Below are 17064 nucleotides of genomic sequence, written 5' to 3' on the forward strand. Positions count from 1 at the left end.
AGGACAAGTGTGTGTCCCTTGACAACCGAGATTCACTGCTCAGTGATAACAAAAGATGAGATTCTGCCATTGGCAACAACACAAACACCTAAAAATTCACTCACATGTGGTATGGAGAGAGAACAAACAAACTAAATAAAACAAAAGTACACTTTCAGACTATCAGCTCAATTATTGTTTAACAGAAGGGAAGAGGGTCAGTGAAATGGGTACAAGGAATCAACTGCGTGATAGATTTTACCGTTTAGTGTGGAGTAGTGTAGACACATGTTGATTTTTAAAGACTCACACCTGAAACTTAACTTTATCGTGCCATGTTACTCCAACAAAAAAATAAAAATAAATAAAATCACAGGAGACAAAAATGGACAGGACCAAAAGAAAAAAATAGACAAATCGAGTATTATCATTAATGGCTTAGTCTTCTCTCACTAACTTATAAAATAATTATGTAGAAATAAATGAGGAGATAAACATCACGAAGAAACTTACCATTTATCTTCACTTCATTTCATTCAGGAAGCAGTCCACCCAATTCATGTTCCTCTGCTTATCTCAATCACTTCTTCGATATTCAGTTTTCCTGGAACGGAAAGGCAGTGAAAAGTCAATGAAAACTGGAAGATGATGTTCATTGTCGGTAGACTCAGAACCACCTGCCATTAGAGCTGTTACGCTGGATATTGATGTTTGTGGACAGAACGCAATGTTTTAAATTGGAGTATTCAACTGTAAGTTATCTTTCTTGAAATTAAAAGGAGAAAGAGAATAAAAGGTCTAATTTTTCTTTTTCCCAGTAAACTTACAAAACAAACCCATTCTTCCCATCACAGTGTATCTTGCCTATTGATCTCAGCCAAACATCAATCGAAAATTTTTAGATTAGAAGGTTTGGTGCAAACAGAGCGCAAAGGAGTAACAGGGGCAAGAGAAGATCCTGTCTACCTGTGTTTATCCACATCACTGCGTTGGCCCTGACAGCTAGTCTGTGTTTTCGCGGTTGTCCACTAGTCTAGCACGTTGGCACTGCCAGGATGTGAATCTATCTTCACTTTGGAAGACTATCGTATCCCTGGCAATCACTTCTACCATTTTTCCTGTAATGAAAACCTGTTACGCCTTATTCCATGACCACGTTCTCCCAGACAGATGGGAAGGAATGAAGATGGGGTTTCCTCCGTGCCTGTGATGGGGGCTCCCCACTCCTCTTCCTCCATTCAGCCCCCTCCCTTTGAAGACATCTGCACTCACGTGCACGTGAGCAGGACTTGGGGAAGGCTGGTTTCGAATTAGAAAGTCTGAGCACATCATAAATGTCCGTTATCGCCCTAGATTCCATGTCATACAAAGTGGAAAATGAAATTTCTGTCTTCCATTATTTCTTGTCTGTAAATTTTTGTCCCTACAGCAACCGGGCCTACATCTTAAATAATAACAAACAATAAACTATGCATTTTTCCTAGATTCAAATTTTATTTATAAAAATGCCTGTATTCAGCAGTTCAGTTTTAGCTGAGACCTTATTACGATGCCCACTGTATTGTTTTAAATCACATGGTAATTTGGTAGGCACCGTAGACTTGTTTTGCAAAATTATTTAACAAGTTAGGATCTGGGCAATTTGTACTGCCTGAGCAATGATTGTTAGTGATCTAATAATATTACCTTCCTGTTTTCTAGTAGCATTTTATGATGCTCACTGAAACCTTGATCTAATTTGTACACTGATGTGCATGAGAACAAATCCAGTTGAAATAATAAAACACTGCTGGTAAAAGTCTGGTATTCTTCTGATAACAAATATCTTGATATGCTCACTATTACAGAGGCTTTGCAAAATCCCTTTAAAAAGCCATTGCTGGTGTTAACAAAATTTTCACATCAAATGAAAATAAAATCATTTGCAAATGCAAAAGATAAACAAGAAGGACCAAATATTTTCATAAGTTATGAAATGCAAATATTCTCCTAATGGCAGTGTAACACTTGTTACTGCATGAATGACTTTATTATGTGAGCATAGCAAAGCCTTAGCAGCTATTTCCAAGTCATGCTCAGCATTTAATTGTTCATCTCACTCATCTGAACAGCCATGAGCTATCTTATCAAATTAAACTTGAACTGGAATATCCATGCCAGGAGTTTTCAAATAAACATCAATTTCTTTATCAAAAGGGATATTTAAAAGCACAAGGTTTGCATGAGAAGATTTCCCACTAGCAAATATAGCTAGACTATTTTTGCCATTTAAATTATTTGTATGAGCCTATATACTTTTTATCTTCTTTTTAAATTATTGCCGTTCTCAATTACATGGTTAATCTTTATTTAAAAATTTTAAAAAAGGGAAGGGGAGCCATTTAAAAATTAAGACTTCAAAGATTCCTTTACTCTCCACCTCTACTGAATTGTGCTCTATTTAAATGTTGTTTAATCTTCCAGAATTTTAATGGTTAATTTATATTATGAACACATACTGTTAGTTTTTTTGGGTATTTTTTCTCGTTTTCGATGAGTACTCTGTATTCACCTAAGAATAGGTTCCAGAAATATTTCTATATTTAATTTTCTTATTATTCATGGATTTTCATTTGGATAGAAACGTTTTCATCTAAGTCACTGGAGCAGATGCTTATATTTTTACCATTTTACTGCAATGGACATTTTTATACTTGTTATCTTTGGAGAAAGTATAAATATTATTGTGGAATAAATTCTTGATGGTGCAATACACACATTTTAAATGTTGATAGATACTGGAAAAGGAAAAATACAGATAATTACATTTATTTAAAATTCATCAAACTTGCACAAAAATGACCACTTCCCATACCTATGGATGACCCATAGCTACCAAATATTTTGTCTATATATGCAAATTAAGGACATACAGCAAATATAAGACCAAAACAAAATGTAACAACAATACAAAATAAAAATAAACAACTGGACATTGGCAGCCAAAATGAGGTTACCAGAGGGAAGGAGGGTGTGGTGCTGGGAGAAAGGGTGGAGGGGTCTAATGATGTTGGTCTAACTGTGTTTAAAACATAAATTTTAATGGTCTCTCTGGTGGCACAGGGGTTAAAGCCTCAGCTCTATCAAGCTCTCATCAGCCATTGCAGCATGAGTTCCATCCCCAGCCAGGGAGCTGACCCAGCTGGCTCAGCAGACCTCTCCTATCTCCCTGCTGCTCCCCTCAGCAGTGTGTTTCAGTGGCTCTGCCTGTTTTGCTCCCCACTCTGTCTCTGGTGAATCCTCTCACCCCCCACACCTCTGGTCTACACCCCGGTTCTTACATACATAAATAAATAAAAACAAATCTTTAAAAATAAATAAATAGATTTTAATATGTAGGACACTAAGTCATGAAGAATAGATGGTTTCAATGAGGGAGTGAATGATTAGCTTGCTATTAGTTATTCTTTAAAACTTATTAAGGGAATGCATTTTCTGCAGAGTCCTGTGGCTTTTACCAATGGAAGCAGCCTATCCCACCTCTTTGGAACAAGTTAGCTTCCCCCTCCATATAAACTTCTTTATTGGGTCATTCCCTCTCAAGCAGATTCAATCACACATAACCACCCCAACCTCACATTGACATGGTTTCAAGTCTCGTAAGAAAAATACCAACACTCACCAGCTGACTCCACATCCAACAGTAGCCACAAAGCCAGCACTACAAACAGACAGTCTCCACACAGACACAAGAACAGAGTTTATCACTATGGCCCAATGGGAGTCTAGGAGCCCGTGTTGGGATGAATCTAAAGATGATTAGATATGAAAGGATATAGAAGGGTCTCCCAATTTAGGAAAAACATTATCATGTTGGATACCAAGTAGGGTTCAGGTCCACAGTATCACTGGGAATACTGCAAATGTAACAGAGCAGAGAAGAGATGGTCATTCCTCACTTTCAGGGAGGAAGTGGACACGCAATTGCAGTAATACCGAAGGAGAAGCAAAGTGTTTTGACCTGTGGAGGTCTGTGGTGAGGTTGACAGCTAAACTAATAGTTATATTCGTCATTAAAAAGAAAAAAATTGGACCTCCCCTGTGGCGCAGTGGATTGAGCGCAGCGCTGTGAAGCTGTCCGCAGCCACTGTAGCACAGGTTCGATTCCTGGCAGGCCAGGGAGATTCCCACATGGCGCAGCAGACCTCTCCTGACTCGCCCGCTGCTCCCTTGAGCAGTGTACTGTGGTCCTTCTGCCTGTTCTGCTCCCCGCTCTGTCTCTGGTGAACTCTCACCCTCCCGTGCCTCTGGCCTATACGCCAGTGCTTGTATAAATAAACAAATCTTTAAAAAAAAAAAGAAAAAGAAAAAAATTAAGACTATTTTAATTTTCTTATCAGATACTTTTCAGACAAGATCACTCCATGATCATAATAAAAGAAGACAAACAAGACCAACCACACCTGCACCTGGACAGGGATAAGTGCAAGTGCATGACGCCAAGAATCACCAAACCCCTCCCTCTCCCAGCTGTCAAGACTGGCTACTGCTTCTTTTCCAATGAACATGTTCATCCTGTTTTGTTTCCACCAACTTCTAGACAAAAATTATTGAGATAACTAGCTCGTCAATTGTACTGCTCCCCCTCAGTTTTACCGAGACGTTTTGCATTTCCTCTGACATGTTCTCCTCTACTGCAGGAGCCAATGAGAATTGAATCTGTTTAATTACAGATGTGTTCCTGGTGTTCTTACTTCCAGGATTTTATTGGTTAGCGTTTACAGCCGACTGCATCTGAGATACTGAACACAGTTTATGAAGCCCTTCAGCCTGGTGACAGAGAACAACTGACATCATTTGCTTGAAGATAATTAAGTTAATTTTACTAAATTGATGTATTTCAGAGCACATTAGGTAGAACAACCTTAAGGAACTATACTGCATTTTTTTTTTTTTCTGTTGAAAAGACTGGACATTAATCCACTCTTGAAATAACAAAAGAGCGAATCAACAGAATTAATCATAACCTGAGGTCGTCTTTTGGGAAGACCCATGATGTGGTATTTTCATGGCTCTTTCACTCATTTCACTTTTGTTTAGAAAAAGACAGACTGGCAGATTGTTTCGCTGCATGAATTTCAGCTTTTGGCTGAACAATATTAAATAAGTTTCGATTAAAAATAAAGTTTTTTTTAATGCAGTTCAAAACTAAAATAATGACCTTAAAAATAAAACAGCTTAATGGGCTTGTTCCTCCTTATGGGAAAATAACAACAAAGACAACAATAGTCTTCCTACAGGAGAGTTTGTTGACATTATGAACAAAAGAGCCAATGGAAGAATTAATTGACTTATCCCAGGTAGGCAGGCAAAGGTAATCCGGAGGGAATGAAATGCATTCACAGCAGGACTGCAGTACCTAAGCTGCTCTGATTCTTCTGAAATAACAAGGAATGACTCTCCTAGTGCTGTTGGTACTGGCCCTCTGTACTTTACCAGGTGGAGATTTAAAGTGTCTCTAAAACTCTTCCATCAAAAAATATCTTCAGACAAATGAAAATGAAAACACAATATACCAAAACTTGGGGGATGCAGGAAAAGTATTCCAGTGAGTAGAAGTTTATATCGATACATTCCTACATTATGAAAAAAGAAAGCTCATGATATTTACCTGCCTTTCACACGGCCACAATGTTGTAAGTCACTTATGTCCTAACGCAGCTAAAAAGAGTTCTTGGATCGGATCGTCAGATAATGGGATGAAGCCGACAGCTTCAGCACAAAATGCTAAAACCCGGTTTTCTGATATCAGCTTTCTCATAGCCTTTGGATTACTATTTGTTATAGTTATTACTGTGTCGTGGGGTCTTCCTCATGATCACCCGAACTCCGACAGTTGCTCTGACATTGCTTCGCCATTTTATTCTCCATCTCATCTGGGTGTCCTCTGTCACCTAAGGAAAGGCAAAACTCTTGTGTATTCCTCAGGTCACAGTTTCTGCACTAAATCTAATTGATGCCCAAATTTGTCATCTTCCATGTGATTCTGATGACACAAATTTAATAGATATTCCTTTCACCACTCAGAAGGTATATTTTTTTCAACAGGTTCCTTGTGATATATAAATTGTCCTATCATTATTAACCTCAACCTTCAATCTTACAAAAATTGGTTTCCACCTCCACTCCCAGCTAAGAAAATGCTTTCACTGAAATAATATTAGAATTGTCATCAGAAAACATCTCACCAGGGGAAATAAATATTGGGACTATTCTTGTTACTATTACAGTTTGTTCAATTCAGAGAACTGCCAATCGGGTTTCTAGACACTACTGAAGTCTGCTCAAAAAGTCAGCCTGCGCTCAGGGGCCAGGCGTTGACTTGCTCTCGTTGGAATAAACAACTTACACTTCCAATTCTCTCTGTATCCACTAGGGTACTACATGTGCTGTGGAAACCAGGCATAATTTTCCTACAGAATACATATTGATCCTGAATATTTGAGGCAATTGTTAGAGGCTTTTCTGCATCTAAATTTCATCTAGTATGTTTTCCTGAAAGAAGTGCTCAAAAATGTCCAAAATCAGGCAGATGTCACCCACCAAGGAGCTCTCTCGGGAAGAATAACTGATTCACTCCTCAAAATATACAATGCTGCATTTCACTGATTTAGCAATAAAACTGCAAATGGTGGTCCAAATTTTGTCTCTGATCCTTGGAAAAGCCATGAAATTTAGTATCTCCTTTGTGGAGATTCCTCAAACTAGTTTACACTGGTAACAGGGTGTCATACACTAGCACACACACTTGATCCCTCGTCATTACAAAGAAAAGTGAGCTCTATGTAATCGTCTTACTGCACTTACCTAACTGTGACGTCTCTAAAATAAAAGACCAACGGACTCTAGGAAAGACTCACCTGGACCTACGGGGAAAACATCCAACTCTGGCTAGCAAAGCTGACTCACCTTGTTCTCACTTACATACCTGAGCCAGGTGCACCGACTAGAGTATACTCAAATAGAGCTGGATCTCCTTGACCAAGAGGGCAGAGAAGGAACCGCAGCTGCATATATTGCATTTCTCTAGACCATGCTGGAACTATTGCCTGGACATTTTTTCAATAGGGAAAAGAACTAGCTCTGGTATTACAGAGGGCACTTCCTGTCAGAGAATGATTCTCTCATTTCTCCCAATGATTGGGAGAAAGATTTCTCAGGCAAAGATATTTCAAGCTCTGCCCACGGGCCTTTTGCCAGAGGTCATATCCATTGCCATGGTTTCCTGCTAATTACCATTTCTGGTGAAGGGGTTGACTGTTTGACAAAGCAGGCACAGAGACTCACACCCACAGGACCGCTTCACCATGGGCTCTGTAATCCAAAAGCAGCTGGTTTGACAAAGTTATGTCATAACCCACAGAATGCTCAGTTTTAATGCCAACTGGCAGACAACTCCCTGAGGTTGGAGAGCCTTCCTAAATAATTCAGCTCATAACATCACTAGTAGCTGAGCATGGTGCTGTTTCTTCCATTGCCAGAAACATGGATCCGCAAGTGAAGGGATGAAGGATGGAAATGCCCCTTCTTACTTTTGTTGCAAATAACCGAGTAGACTCCCTCGGTCTGAAGGTTTTGTTGTGTGAGGGACAAATGCTTTCCCCTGGAACATGGCAATGATCTCATTCACATGGAAGCTGAGACAACCCTGTTATAGGTTCCTGATGCCACTAACCAATGAACAAAGATGATGTGGCAGCTGGTTTGTGTGGATCTCTGAGCGGAAAATGAGCTGTGCTTTTGCACAGATGACCATGATCGGAACCCAGAGGGTTCGTGAGGGCGCCCCTTCACTGTGTGGCACAGCTGCGTTTGCGAATGGAAAAGTATGAGATTATGTAAGGACCAAGCTAAGGAGGACCCACATCTGCAGTATTTAAGTCCATCCCAGGAGCTGACCGAGGGTAAAGAAAACAGCGTGGGGTAGAAAAAGAAGCTATAAATATCGATGAAGTCTTACAAGTTTCGGCAGCTATGTCTACTTCATTACTCCCTCTTTCCATTTTCTACTTTATTTGAAGAACACCTGGATGAGTACTGTTTTAATATTATTCATACCTTTAAATATTTACATAGCTATGGGTACTTTAGGTTTCAGTTGAGAATGCAGCTCAGCTGCCAACACCCCAAAGGATGTGGTAGTTGAGGTTTTTGTAGTATCGTTGTGTTGTGGGTACAGAATCTTCACCCAAAGAATATTTTCTGTCAGAAAAAAAAAAAAAAAAAGAAAATAACCAGGACTGAAAATGATGTATGAATGTCTTCAGTTTGCCGTTCTAGAATCATTCTCGATTCATTCTTGATGTTCTTCTGATTATTTTCTTTCCCTTTTTTCTTCTCTACCATTCCGTTCCCAAATTTCTGAGAGTTAAAATTGTTTTAAATTCTTTGTTCTGGTTCCTTCATTTGTTTTGCAGTAGAGCATATCAACTTTGTTGCAAGAATATTCAACACGTAACAAATTCACATTTGTACATTCAACAAATATTTATTGAACATCTATTTCATGTAAGAAACTGCTCCGGGCTGGTTGAGCGCTGGGCAGCGACACTGCCCGCAGCCTCTGCAGCGCCGGTTCGTTTGTCAGCCACCGGCGAGGGTCCCACAAAAAAAAAAAAAAAAAAAAAGAAAAAAAAAAAAAAGAAACTGCTCCAGGCACTACAGATATAACTGTAAGTAAAACATACAAAGAGTCTACTCCTGAGGGGTGATGTTTTAGTAGGAAGAGACTTACTCCATGCACACAGTCAAATAAAAATAACACCTAATCTCATTAAATTTTCAAATCTAGTTTGATTTGACTAGTTAAGGAATGTATTTATTACACTTTTATACATTTGTCAAAACCAATATAAATTACACCCTGGTGAATGCCAATGTAACTATGATCTTGGTTAATAATGAGTCAGTAGCAGTCCATTAACAAAAATCTCTCACTAATGCAAGACGTGATTGTAGGAAACTCAGAGAGGGGGAGGAGAGAGAGGCCCTACGGAAAATCTATACTTTCCCTCACTTTAAAACATCCCAAATACTCTAAAATATAAAGCCTATTTGCTCAAGTGCTTTTTCAGAAATAGTAGTGGTATATATTTTAAGTTTATATTACACTATTTCTCTTTCTTCTTTCCCTTCTTTTTCTTCTCTATTAAAAAATAAAAGTCACTTAATATAAAGATTAAGTTGCGATTAATAACTTCGTCGTCTTAAGAATGCAAAAGTATCATTAATGCCTAGCTTCTTTCTTAGAGTTTATTATAGGAAACATATCAAGCATACAATAAATAGGGAAAAAATTTGCACATATATAGGCATCCATTGCTCATCTTAAAAAATTACAAAAATATGCATTTGAAGCAAATCTAACCTCTTCCAGTCCTAGTCCCCAAAGATCAGCTGAACAAAAATGATAATGACTGGTAGTTAGTCATGTATTTGCATAATATCTATGTATATGTTAATTATGTCTAGGCAATTAAAATGTATGTGCATGACTAATCACAAACATTCCTAACAAAATTACATATGCACATATATATTTATGATGTTTATAGATATTTACATACATTTCTATAAATAGAATCACATTTTACATAATCTTCATTTCACCAGTATTTATTATACATAGTAAGTGTATATATAATAAATGTCACTGATATGAAAGATATATAGCATGTGATTTACAGTAATAATAAAGCATAACACACTTTAATGAGTGTTCCCAACAGATAAGTGTCTTTTATAGAATACTCTTGTTGATTTTGCTCAAAGCAGTATGCTCACAGATAATCTAAACTTGCTCTTTATGAACAAGCAGAGTTTTAACATGAAAGATGTCGTAATTTTTAATACTGACAGACTATAAATAAAGTAACAAAAGCCTATGGCAAAGTGTTGAGTTTCATGTACATTATTAACACCTTCCCTAGCACTGCCTACTTTGAGGTTGTCAAACTAGTGGTGGCACCCAAGCCACGGAAGCCGTGGGGGACCAGCTCTGGTGCTGGCTCAGCTGTGGCCACGGAGGGAGGGGTCCGCAAAGACCCTCCCAGAGAACTAGCAATGGTCAGGTGGGCAACCGGAGGGTGCTGCCTCCTGGACAAGAGTCTGCCATCACCAGATGTGGATTGGCAGTTGACCAGACTGTGATGTGTATTATTCTTCTAACCGGGGTTTTAGGAATATGGTGACTCATACTCATGTGATTTGCTGCAGGTTCACATGTGACCCAAAGACCCTGCCCTTCGCCAGGAGGTGGTCAGCCAGGAGGGGCAGTGTTACTTCATACAGGGAGTGGGGGAGTTGCAGTCTTTAAAAAGACAAGATACATGTGCAGAAACACCGGGGAAAGGAATGTACTGGACAACATAAAAGTGTCATACCCCAATAAGCATGTTCTATTTTTGTTTGCTGATCAGTCCTCAAATATTTCATAAAACAAATAGTCACTCAGAAAAAAAAATATGGATACATATCTCATACTCCCAGCTTCCCTGCCTCCCGTGATGAATTTTGTACAGTGATGGGAGGTGATTGTTCTGCTCTGTCCTCAAGGGAGGACTGTCCTGGGGTGGGTCTGACCTTTAGACACTGGGGGAAAAGCAGCAATTAGAGGTGGTACCTCCACAGAGACCCCCCCCGCCCAGTCTCACACGAGGAAGAGTTGAGTGAGCACTTGAAAGCCACTGGCCATCAAGTGCTCTCTTAATTTTCACCCAAGCAGGACGGGAGGCTGCCTGTGTGTCCTGGAGGAAACAGGTGCTTGTGGGGAGAACACAGGGAGAGCCGGGAAGCCTCGAATCCATTCAGGTACAGAGGCTTCCAGAATCACTCTGACCTGAGGTAGGGCCCGGCCCACAGACGCCTTCATTCAAAACAGTTTTTAATGGCGCCCAATATTTTTGGATGCTGCTGGGATTCCTGAATCGTGCTGTGTTTTCCCCCTCAATTCCAGATTCTCTGTAGTTTCACTTGTGAGGCAAGGAGCCAGCAGCATGTGGGAGCTTGTCATTATCTCCACAGGAACCAGAATATACAGGTCAGTATCTATTTCTTCTCTTTCCTAAAGAAGACGACGAGCGGGCCATGTTTACACGTCAGTCCACTTGAGCAACTTCGACGACAAGCTTTTAGGAGCTATTTTAAAGACTGAAATGATGTCAATTTGGTCAATTAATGCTAACTGTTAAGAGTTTATTTCTGCTGGCAAATATTATAAATCTGCATGAAAACAGGCGTCTACACAAAATGCTATGTTTAATGGGTTATCAGAAAACCACTAAGATTAAAAATTTTAATAAAAGTCTGTCACATCCCTTCACCTGAGTTACACGGTTACCTGAAAAACTAATAGCATTGTAAGGGCTGTGGTTCAGCTGGTTAGTGCTGTGGGGCTTGTGAAAGACTTGTTCCCTTGCAAAGTCACCTTAGATAGTAATGCTCACTTTTAAGTTATTTAGCATCTATGAAAACTGGAATAATTGATTCAGTTCTTCAGTTTCTATTTACTATAACTAAAAGCTTAAGTCTAATATTCAAATATGATTTTAAATTAGTTCTTAGCTATATAAGGTTGTCCAAATTTTCCATGGTGCAATTTTTCCATTTTAAAACCAAAAAAGTTATTTGTTATTTCCAATTTATTACAGTGTTATATAGATCAAGAAAGCAAGTCTCTCTCCTAATTTAAAAAATGATCTTTGATTCAACACCTTTAAGTGTTTCTGATGTCTTTGGAATTATTGCACTTGGTCATAGAGTGTTTCTTTTAATACATGGGGAAGTTAATAGAGTTTTTCTATCATGAGTCTCTGAGATAAATAAGAGACTCAGTCACCACGTGAATGAATTTTAAATTCGGCAGTCTTTCTGCTCAATTGAGATCAGCAGGCTTTTGAACATTATTGGGTCAGGGTATTTTATTAGAAGTCTCTGCACTTATGTACATGCTTAAAACAATTTATCATTACCCTTTCCGTCTGAAGACGTTTTACTGACTGAGAGTTAATTTACTGTACAGAGCGCGGCATGGCTGGACCAGAACCTCTAGTTAAACAATACAGTTTTACTCATATTTCTTTTTAGCCTTACATGTGTGCTCAATTTCACTGAAATGAATAATTAATTAAGTAAACTGTGGGGCTGCTTGCATTACAAAAGTAAAAATACTGTAATGCCAGTTTGTGTTCATAATTGCTCTCGCAGTCAAGTATTGCACAAGTGTTAGAAAAAAAGAGTCCCAAATAATAAAAGTGCGTGCGTAAGTGGGTGCGTTGCAGTGGATTTAAAGGATACAGGAATCAACTGTTCTAGTTCAGGATCCTGAAAATAATGAGGCAGGGGAGTAAACGATTTTTTAGTGAGTGATCACCTATTATGGTATTTGTTGTTTTCTTTCTGGGCTCAAGCATCATCGGTCAGTCTTCGACTCTGTCGAATCTGGTACTGATGGTTACAATTTTAAAAGAACCTCTACAACCATCAATTTAACTTAGTATAAAACTGATTATTCTCAGAAAGGCATCTTAAGGACTCTATTTTTTTTTAAAGAATTATTTTTATTTATTTTTTTAATTTTTAAATTTTTATTGAAATATTTTATTTTATATAATCCTTACATCTTTTTTCATCTTTGCACAATGTATGCATTTTCATTTTGGTTATATTCCCCATACAATTGCACCCCCCCTTATTTTGACTAGTCCTTCCTTTCCCTGCCCCTCTCGCCCCGTGTCCCGTGTGTCTCTGGTTTATAGTTGCTTGTTGATTTTGATTTTTACTTTGTATTGATTAGTCTTTTTCCTGGTCTCTTATTTAGGTTTTCTAAATTCCTGCTATGAGTGAGACCATCTGGTATTTTTCTTTTTCTTTCTGACTTATTTCGCTGAGCATGATCCCTTTTAGCTCCATCCATGTTGCTGCAAACTGCATGTGTTTATCTTTTTTATGCATACAAGAACTGGGGTGTTGACCAGAGGTGTGGGGCCTGAGAGGATTCACCAGAGACAGAGTGGGGAGCAGAACAGGTGGATCCACCCAAATACACTGCTGAGGGGAGCAATGGGGAGACAGGAGAGGTCTGCTGAACCATGTGGGTCAGCTCCCTGGCTGGGGATTGAGCTCATTCCTTAGTGGTTGGCGATAGCTTGATAGCTCTGAGACTTTAAAACCTGCTATTTTCCCCCTAATTTTGTAAAATTAAGTCAATGAAGAAATATATCCATCTACATAAAGAATAATCCATCAATATGTAAAAAGACACTTAAAAACAGGTTCTAGAACTTTCCTTTAATAAACACAAGATTTAGAGAAGTTAGTTCAAAAGAATTTACTGTGTGTCCATCTTGTTCCCTGCAGTGAGAACAGGCTCTCAGGCGCTAAGATGAGTTCTGTCCTGTCCATCGTCACAACAGAGGCTGGGCCAGGGAATAGGATGTGATCAGAAGTTACTCAAATTGCTTTGTTACATAAATTATTTCTGCTTAGTCCTCATGACAACAACAACGCAATAGAGTGTGCATTCCATTTGACAGAAAAATGCATTTCATCTTATAAATTTAAAGAAAAATTTCAAGACATCTCAGTAAGTTTGGAGTTAAAACTCACATGCAAGTGATTTCTCTGACAAGAGGAGAAACATCCATGTTTCTCCATGATGGGTCAGTAGTCAGTAGCGGTGGGGGTAAATTATCCTGCAAGGACTGTAGGAAAGTTCCATGGAGATGAGGAAAGTAGACTGTTTAAATGATATTTACCATGTAGTAACTTATTAACACTACTTCTTTGATTAGAAAAGGCTGCGTTTTTCAAAATTGAAATTAAAGATATCCATGTACGTAATTCAACATATTTATCGTATATGTCCACGGAATGTGTTCATGGTTTTGCACCCACTGTAAGTATGGCTAACTGGTGTGCCACGTGCCACCACATTTATTTTTTTTTCCACCGCATATTTTAATTAAATCTGTCTAGCAGAAAATTTTATACATCATTTGTGACACATCCTTTGCTTAGAAACGTTTGGACTCATAGTCATCACTCTCCATTCTTTTCTGAATAATTATTTGACTAGTTAATGAGCAATTCTTACATGGATGTTCCGGTTCCTAGCATAAGGAAGTAGGGAATACCTTCATATTTAGTTTTACACTTTCTCCCTCTCTCTACATGTTAGTTGAAAACGCTGTTGATCAGATCGCTGGACTCCTGCCAGATCCCTCCTTCCTGGGCCATGTGAGAAGTGCCAGAGCCTGCCAAGTCTCCAAACCAAATTCATTTCTTCAACACCGTCCCTCCAGCCAACACTTCATTTGTCATACACTCTTTGCAGTTGCAAAGGCATACTATTCAATGGGAAAATGAGATAAAAACACCATCTGTGTCCCCTATAAATACATTCAAATTACTAGATTAAACTGCGGCTTATTCCAGTGATATCACTTGTTCCTACACCAGTCAGAGGGGGAGGGGCTGACAGGTCTGAGACTTCTTGGCACGCTCTCTGTCGTCTCTTAAGGAAACATTTCTGAACAGCAAGCCATTCCCACATTAGCTTCCTTTGGTTTTTGTCTCTTAAAATTCTGACCTTATTTCTCAGAAGCTGTCACCTAAGTTCCCAGTGAGTTAGATTACCTCATGACATACAATAAAGGAGGATTTACTCTCATTGCTGTTGCTTCTGCTGTGTCTATCTTCTGCCTCTGGATGCCCCAAGGACCACAAGCATAAGGAACTCCTTCACGATCCTGTAGGCCCTTCACTTCTGCCCTTCCAAGCCAGTGGAGCTGATGAGGTGTCAAAGATGAGGCAGGTTCTTCCACACTACCTTTATGTCACCTGTTTCTTAACAATCATTTAGACATCATCATCCTCTTTCTCTATATGCAGCTTACTGGACTACTTTCAAAATGGTATTTCTTTACCGTGACTTAGATCACATAGATGTGAGAGCTGAAGTTCTGAAATTTGTCCTTAACCCTCCACCTAGAGTTATCGGCCAAAGGAAATTCAACAAGTCTATGAATCCCAGGTTATTTATATCTAAAATCATTGTTGCAAGACTCTTTAGAATATTTTTTAAAAAGTGTCAATGATCTGTGTGAAGAAATTCCTATTATGGACTTGTTTTTCTTTATCAAGTTTGTAGGAATAAGAATTTATTGCAGTGTTTGTTGAAAATTTGCTATATTTTGACCAATTAAGAATAAAGTTTGTCCAGAGAGGGACCACTCCATGAAACAGGGTCTTACTTAGACATTTCCACTATTTAAGACCAGATTAAAATATCTGAATATTATCCAAGAAAAGGTTTCTTTATGACAAAGTGCTGTCAGCATGAGTGCCCAGGATATTCCCCCAGAGGCCATGAGAGTCACTGAAATTGATGAACGATAAATAAAATGCCAGCCACATGACATTTACACAACAGGTAAGCACTGCTATGTGCTCTGTTTATGACAGGGAACTGGAAAGTAGTTCCATAGGAGGAGATTATGTAGGGTGAGAAGGTGCTTCCTTCACTCACTGACGAGCACAGTGATGCACTCATTCAAGTAATCACAAGACTGGCCATCTTAAAATTTTTTAAAATTCCATTTCAAAGATGGCGGTGTAAGATAAGAAGAGGAAGCTAGTTGTCTATGTCTCCCTCGAGGAAAGATGCTCTAGAGTCTACTGGTGATTTGCACAAAAAGCCTCCAAAGGCTGACATCAGCGTTATGACGTCATCTCTAATGGTGCCACAGAAACAGAGAGGGCCATGCTCCTGACTCTTTATCCTGGGAGAAAGAGACGGAATCTGCAGAATTGCAGAGGTGAGTGTCTTTTTGGGGAAGTCACCCACCAAGAGAAATCTTAGGGAGTTAAGAAAAGGATTAGGAGGAAGGGCTAGGTTCCTTTCTTGACCCTCCTATCCAGGTTAAATTTCTCCCCATTTTCATTTCCAATAAGATGCTTTTATTAGTAGTTACAGTAAAATGATTCTGTGTAAATGAGCAGGCTCCCGGTCATCACAAGGCACGCCCGGGGGATCTGAGAGAACCAAAGTGTCACTTCAATACAGAACTAAAGTGCACAGAAAAGCAGTGCGATTCCTCCTCTGGCTGCAGGCCCTTGGTCTGGCCCCACCCCCGGGGAGTGGCGCCTTTGTCAGGCCTGCTCTGCGGTTTGGGAGATGTCCGAGCCTCTGGGGAATCTGACAGAAGGATCACTGAGCATGTTAGAAATAACAGCGTAGGATAAATGGGAGCTCTGTGGAGGAAACAGAAGAGGGAGAAAAGTCTAGACCTTGTGTCATTTTAAAAAATCTTTCATTTATGACTCACTTGTGATTTTTTTTTTTTTACTTTAATGTTTGGCAACTCTATTTTATTTTACAGTAAACCCTCTGAACAGCAATAAGTTAAAAATAGGGACATGCATGACTAATTCCTCAGCTTCTGTTTCTTAAGAAACTTGATCTTCGCATATAATTTGCACATCATTTTTATTGACATTTATTATCTAGCATGGGGCTCCAAAGACATTACTGCTTCTGCAAATGTTTGAAGGCGTATCGGATTCTATTCAAAAGTTCTTGCTATTTTAGTAAGTCTGTATCTGGAAGACACTGTTTAATGTGTCCAGCTGATGAAGGTGAGCTGATCTGTTACTTGGAAAAACACAATGATTTTTTCCATTTCAATAAAAGTTTTCTTTTTAATGTCTGTTTGGACCCTTCCGCAGAAACAGAGCTCGGGTGCAGAGAGGAGAGGAATGAAGTTGGCTGCGTGGAAGCAAAGACGCCTCCAAGCATGACATGGGCCAGCCCCACACCTGGGGCCTCTGGATGTGGGCTCTGTCTGGCAACAGGGACTCTGCAGATTGCCTGAGTCTACTGAGACCCTCACAGGGGAGGGCAGAGGCAGGAGGGTCATCCTAGGGGAGAGCTGCAGAGACCTTGAATGCTGTGCCCTGGGATGCTGCAGCACAGGGAGTGTGGGAGCAGCGCGCTGAGCACGGGGACAAGGAAACGGCCCTCTGCCCCAGCCTCAGAGGCAGGCGGTC

At 39.4% G+C, this 17064-nt stretch overlaps 1 long non-coding RNA gene across 1 annotated transcript in view; it reads right to left on the reverse strand.

Annotated features, from left to right (window-relative positions):
• Positions 1-498: 498 nt before the first annotated feature.
• LOC129144973 (uncharacterized) overlaps positions 499-17064 on the reverse strand; it is a 455350-nt gene continuing 438784 nt past the window's right edge. Inside the window, exon 4 of the long non-coding RNA XR_008549900.1 lies at positions 499-583. This is a non-coding gene — a long non-coding RNA (uncharacterized LOC129144973). The remainder of the gene's footprint in view (positions 584-17064) is intronic.

The sequence above is a fragment of the Talpa occidentalis genome, unplaced genomic scaffold (genome assembly GCF_014898055.3).
Source record: "Talpa occidentalis isolate TD23 unplaced genomic scaffold, MPIMG_talOcc4v2.1 talOcc4.8, whole genome shotgun sequence".
Taxonomy (NCBI): Eukaryota; Metazoa; Chordata; class Mammalia; order Eulipotyphla; family Talpidae; genus Talpa; species Talpa occidentalis.